The following is a 6,997-nucleotide window of genomic DNA, read 5'->3' on the forward strand; positions in this document are numbered from 1 at the left end:
TATCGATTAAAATGTTTCGAGATAACCTGTTGTAAGAGGGTTAGAAACCTTGTGTTAGAGGTAGGTGGGCCTTCTCGACTACAGAAATCACAACATGCACATGATCTTATAGACGGCCGTTTGTAATTTAGTCGTTGCGTGACGTTATATTGATTACTTCTTGAAGACAAAAACGTCTGTTCCCCCGATAAATATCGACTGAAGTTTATACATTTTTGCAAAAAGCATGAATGGCGAAACTTTACACAAAACTATCGATTGAAGAGTTACTTTGTTAGTTGAAGAGGCAATACGATATCAGAAAATGAAACACTTATATTTAAAGATATATATATATATATATATCTTGATTTTCCAACTCATTACGATTTTCATTAATATATATTCATTTGCCTTTGTCGTTTACCTCCATTGAATTAACATAAAGTATGTTCAAAGTATCTCCTTCGAGATCCGGCTTTACTAGGAATCACAAATGATTTCGAGTTGGTTAGCATCATATTTGATCTCTAGAGCAAGGCAAAATATGTCACCAAAATCAGAACTAGTATTGTAAGATACAGGTGACAAACGCCTACAGTGGAATTACGACCTTCCTTACCGGTTTCGAACCTCTGGACATACAATCAGCGTCCATAGCCTAGTGGTTAGGGTGTCCGCGTACAGAGCGGAAGGCCCGGGTTCGAATCCCGGTGGAGGCTGGAAGTTTTTTCACTGTTCTTGATTTTCCAACTCATATATATATATATAGGAATAATATATATATATATATATATAGCCTATATATATATATATGGGGCATGCAGAAAGAATTTCTATGATTAAATTATTAAACACACCAATGTACAAATAAACACTGCACACACCCAAGTAAGAGTACAAGGACCTAAATCCCCCCCCCCCCCCCCAACCAAAAAATATGTTGTAAATTCCGTACTTGAAGTTACTTGCTTTGGATATCAAAGATGCATATTTGAAACATATTTTAAACTGGGAAGAAAATTAATCGTTGAATATTATCCAGACACTCCCGGACTACAACTTTACTGAAGCAGCTGTATACATCCGTTGAGGCAGATTCGATACAAAAAGTCACATATTTAACGACTACGTTGGGATTGCCTTGTTTTATGAAAAGATCGTTTTCACAAAATAATCAGTATTACTAAAAAATAGGGAAAAACGTTACATTCGAGGCAGCCCTTTTAATTTCTTAAAAGAACATTAGTACATTTCATCATGTCAATTTTGGGAAATACAACCAAAGAAGAAATGAACAAAATATATAGAATTGTTGATACTTTGCAGGACGGATGTTCACTTTGCGATAAGTGCCATGGGCTGTAAAACGTTTATTTCCAATGGAGTAAGAAGCGGCAACTTGAAATGGAACACTGCAACAGTTTCCTTTACAATGAGTGCTCATCAAAGTTGTAAAGTAATAATGACTTAGGTATAAAGTGATTATTTTCAATTAACTGTGTAAAAGCCAAATTTAATACATCCAAACATCCGCCTTTCGTCTGAACAATAAAATTTGTACCATTGAAAATGTTTCTTTTCCACTCTTAGCGAGGAAATCTATATTTCTTTAGATTTAGGAATCACTGTGAATGTACAAAATTCAGATATTCAATTGCGCAGGAAGTAGTCAATTCAGTCTCCTAAGCTCTGTATATAGTACGTTTACCGATATAACTTTGTGGGCTCGTATCTTGTAAAAATAAATCTTCCCATATAGCGTTACCATGTCAATCTAGAATCATTTAGTAATCAGGCGCGTATCCAGGATTTTCTAACCCGGGGGGCGCGAATTACTATCTAAGCGGAGCGCCACCATCGGTTGGCGCGGAGCGTACAAGAAAATTTCTGGTTTTGATACCCCCCAGATCACCGGAAATGGCACTTCTCGGGCTTGAAAATGACCAACCAGATGAACACTTTTGCCTGAGAACCAAGTATTTCAAAAAAAGTTTTTTTTTTTCCATCCATAACCTTGTTGGAGATTGTCACCAGTTACACATCATGTTCGACCTGATTGCATGTCCTATGGATGATTGCTTTTGTAGGTGATTCTACGATATCCACAATATCCGAAAACCCACTTTTGAAGGTTTTAAGCCCATTATTTGTTGAGAATTTAAAATTCACATTTCTCGTGAATAAAAATCACTTGAAAACATACCCATAATGTTGCACAAAATTCAATATATGGACAACTAATATAGAAAAAAACACTTCAACCCCTAATAGACAGGTCAAAATTGCACGAGTAGAGGAAAGTATGATGAAGAATGTTGGTGAGGAAATTTTGGAAAATTCCGACACAGTTAATTTATTGGTGTAGAAATATTGCAACCTCTTATAATGGCTATTATAAAACTTGGTTGAAGGAAATGAAAAATAGGAGATATTTCCGATATGAGGTATATCGAAACCGAACACTACACACATAGGCGTAGGTCCCGTAGGAGGCGGGGGCTGCAGCCCCCCCCCCCCCCCCGCAACCAAATATTTTCCCATTTTTTCGGGCACCTACTGAAAGAAAAATAAATAGCAATGAATAGCTTAAAAATGATCTCCTTTGTAATTAAAATAAAGTTCTAAGCTTGGCCGACATTACTACTGTAAAAGAGTGTTTTGACATAAATGGATCTGTATGCTTTTTCTCCATCTACATAAGACATTTGGTTGTTTACATTAACATCCGGCGGTATACTGTGGAACTTTGACGGACCGTGCGGTACACGATGCCATTTGATGTAATGGCCGATGCTTGCTTATATGATATTGGCATCGATATGTTGGACGCGCGCTTCTTGCGCGAAAAATTTTGGCTTTTTTTCGGGCAAGTCGTTACAGCCCCAAATCCAATTGGGCTCCTACGCCTTTGACTACACACACATAGACAGTTTTTGAGGCTGTTCATCGTGGAACATGCATTTCAATGCTCACTGATATGATGTTATATCTGTTATTTGCTTTACAAATTCGAACAGGCGTGAAGCGAGTTATTGCCAAGAGAGGGGCGAAGCCTGTAGGCAAACTATCTAAGCGAAGCGCCACCATGAGTTGGCGCGAAGCGTACAAGAAAATTTTTGGCCGAAAATGCCTCCCAGATCGCTGAAAATGACACGTCCCAGGCCTTGTAAGTTGCATCTAAGCATTGTCTATTTTGAATTTACTAGCAATGTCATAAAGAAAATTTGCTGGGGGGGGGGGCGGTAGCCCCCTTCCCGAAATGCGTCATGTTCCCCGCTGACTCGGTCGAGTTCAAGACCAGCCACAGTTGGTTCCAAATAGCACAATTGTACAATTGTTTAAGGCGTCCATAAACACACACGCGTTATGATAGACCATATATAGTATTTATGTAGATACATTAGTGAGATAGGAAAAATGGAAACGTCAAAAATGGAGTTGTCGGTGTAAGGGGTAGGGTGAGGCGCACACCCCCTCCGTAATCCTTGATCTGTCACTGGCTACCCTGTGTATATAATAGGGATCAGCGCTTTAACTATGACTGTTCCTCCGTTTCTCTTCCCGAGGTCTTGGCTATCTTCTGCTCCCTCCTTTTCTCCTTTTTCTCTCTTTCTTCCTTTTCTTTTCCCTTCCTTTCTCTCCTCCTTTTCTTTTTTCCCTCCTTTTCCCTTTTTTCTTCTCTTTTTTTTCTCTCCTCTTTTCCTTACCCGGGGGGCGCGCGCCCCCAACGCCCCCCCCCCTGGATACGCACCTGAGTAATGGTCTTGGGGTTTTCCTTATTTGACTGAAATGTATGTTGAGAAAACTTCAAAATAGAGTTTGATGTAAGGCAGTTGGAAATTACCAAAGAAAGGTCTGTCGAAGAGTGTCTTTGATATTGACATTCAAATTACGTTAACAGGTATAATTCCCAGAAGCCTATCATCAGTTGTCCTAAGGATTAGAAACCGACAGTGTTTTCAGAGAGAGTTGATGTATACTTAAAGACCGCGACAGATCAAGTACAAGAAAACATGAAGATCAATCCATGTGTTTAGCCTGATATGTCAAACTCCCTCGAATAAAACGCCATGCACGCATATACGTGAGATTTATTATGAGAAACTACTCATAGGAATTACCTTAGATGACAGCAAATCTTGTGGACATTTTGTGTCAAGGAGAGCACATAAAGGTGTGTTTATATTAACCGAAAAACTGTGAGATTGCTAACTCCTTTCTCTTGACGGTACTCGACATAAGACGTTCTTGATACTAATGTGCGAGAAACGAACGGAGGGTGCACAAAGGGATAATATTAAACATATTATCTCTCTCTCCACCTCTCTCTCTATCTCCACATCTGACTCCACTCCCCCCTCCACACCTCTCTCTACACCTCTCTCTCTCTCCACCCACCTCTCTCTTTCTCCACTTATCTCTACCACCCCCCCCCCCGCTCTCTCCACCTACCACCCCCTTCTCTCCACATATCTCTCTCCACATTACCACCCCCTCTCTCTCCACTTCTCTGTCTCTCTGCACCTCTCTCCACCTCCCATCCCCTCTCTCTCCACTTCTCTCTCCACATACCACCCCTCCACCTCCAATTCTCTGTCTCTCTACCACCCCCTCTCCACCTCTCTCCACTTCTCTGTCTCTCTGCACCTCTCTCCACCTCCCACCCCCTCTCTCTCCACTTCTCTCTCCACATACCACCCCTCCACCTCCAATTCTCTGTCTCTCTACCACCCCCCCTCTCTCTCTCTCTCCACTTCTCTGTCTCTCTGCACGTCTCTCCACGTCTCCGTATTTCTCTTTTCCGTCCTAGTTTACAGCTCAACAGTCAAGAATATACTTCTACATGACTTTCAAAATACTTAATTTGATATTCTAGACACACAATCGTGATATATACTACTTTACTCTGTTATTTTTGTATTTTTATTCTTTGATCGATTGCGTCGAGACAGACACCTAAAAGGCTCCCGGCAAAACATTGACTACAGCCTAAGATGCTTCACTCTACATTTGTGACTGTTTTTTTTTATGTAAATGACAATATGATTAATGGATCTTTTGTGGCCACCATAACTTGATATATCTTATATGTATACAGCCAAGACAATATATCTTCCCATAACAAGCATGTTTTCAAATAATTAATGCCCGCAATGGAACGATTTATCATAAGTTAGTTTAGTATTTATTAATTTAATTTAATTTAATTTAGTTTTTTTCCCTCATAAGAAATGATAGTCACATGTCTTTAAAATGCTACGAAATTGCAACCTTTATCAAGTTGACAGGAGTTGCTGTTTTGGGGGGTTTCTGAAATTCCTCTCAAAACTCTAGATTGCAAGCATTTCTTGGAATTGATGTTGACATATTTTGAGTCAATTTTTGTATATGCTTTTTCCATGAATAATATAATGATCCCGTATATAATTGTGCATTTGATTTTAACTTTAGTCTGAGTATATAGAATATTGTAGTAAGAATAGAAAACTTTTCCTCATTTCGCCCAAAAAAATGTGGTTAATAGTTAATACTAATAAGAACTATTGAAAAGAGAAGAGAATTGATTAATTGATCCTCCAGTAACCTTCATCTTATGACAGAGGCTGGTAAAAACGTGTGGCTCAGTTCGATAAAGTTTAATTTTAGGTAATACTCTGTGTATTGGATTGCTGAATATTCCTAGAAATCATAGTATATGAATCGCGTGTATTTATGGATTATTTAAAAAAAAATTGTGATTTGGCTTGTTAGTCATTGTTTCTTTAATTTTCCACGAAAATGAATATCTTTTTTTTATAATAAAATCAGAAACACATGGCTATTAGTACCTGGAACAATCACAGATCGATATCATTTAAATGTGATTTAAATGTTAAAGGGAGAATGATCGCCAATGTTCGTTTCACGGTAACGAATAGTGAATTAGAATGTTCTTCTGTTACATATACACCAAAGTACATTAATCGCGATATTACATTATACAGTAAAGTTCTGCATATTACAAACATGTGCAAGTAACCGATAACTGGTGTCTATAATACTAACGTTAACTGGTTAAACTTTTGGTTCCTTTTAGGTTCCTTTTAGGTTCCTTTTAGGTTCCTTTTAGGTTCCTTTTAGGTTCCTTTTAGGTTCCTTTTAGGTTCCTTTTAGGTTCCTTTTAGGTTCCTTTTAGGTTCCTTTTAGGTTCCTTTAAGTTCCTTTCAGGCTCCTTAGGTTCCAACTTCCTGCTGCCTTTTCATCTCAATTACATAAATTACAAAATGCAATAACTGCTGTCGTAGGCTACCGTTCGACTCTCACTGCTGACCTCAATACTCGGTCACGGTAACCTGATGCAAGCTGTCATGGATTTGCCGCAACACCATATGGCTTTTTGATTTTGTTAGGTTAATTATATCGGTTACACATCGTATAGTTTATGAAGACATCAAGAAATAAAATAAAAATCCCCGAAAATGTTTTGGAAAGGAAGTATATGTTCGTCCTCTTACCCAAGGTAACCTGCCTTCTATACTAAAAACTGTTCATTTCGAATTAATTAACCGGTTTTGTTTACAGTGCACTGTTGTTGTTCACATTTTTATCTTGACATAGTTGGAGCCCCCCTCACCCAGCCCCCTTCTAAACACAAAGTCTTCAACCAGAGATTTATAAAATATGACAGTGAAAGGTTGGAGGAATGAAATCGTGTTATTCTCTGACAACAATATCATTTGCTGTTCGTATTCAAAGTTTTAGATTAAGGGGGGAAAATAAAAGAATGTCGTATATCGAGATCAATTTACATAGCAACGCTGCAATAATGCGTATGCAGGCTATAATACGTCATTCAATGGAGATATGCGACTTGGCTTCCAGATCGCAAGAGTATAAAATATATTTTACAGCATTGATAATTCGGGAGAACTCCTATACTTGCATCTGTAATCGAAAATGAAATACAAAGAAAGAAAAAAGAGGCATGGAAAATGACGACATTCTGGTGTGGTTTCCTATATGGTAGCATACTCCC

General features: G+C 38.4%; 1 non-coding gene across 1 annotated transcript; it reads left to right on the top strand.

The window, feature by feature from the left end:
* Positions 1-629: 629 nt before the first annotated feature.
* Trnac-aca (transfer RNA cysteine (anticodon ACA)) lies at positions 630-701 on the top strand. Its single transcript has one exon. It is a non-coding gene; the product is annotated as a tRNA-Cys (tRNA).
* The last annotated feature ends 6,296 nt before the right edge of the window (positions 702-6,997 follow it).

This window comes from Apostichopus japonicus, chromosome 14, assembly GCF_037975245.1.
Source record: "Apostichopus japonicus isolate 1M-3 chromosome 14, ASM3797524v1, whole genome shotgun sequence".
NCBI classification, from domain to species: domain Eukaryota; kingdom Metazoa; phylum Echinodermata; class Holothuroidea; order Aspidochirotida; family Stichopodidae; genus Apostichopus; species Apostichopus japonicus.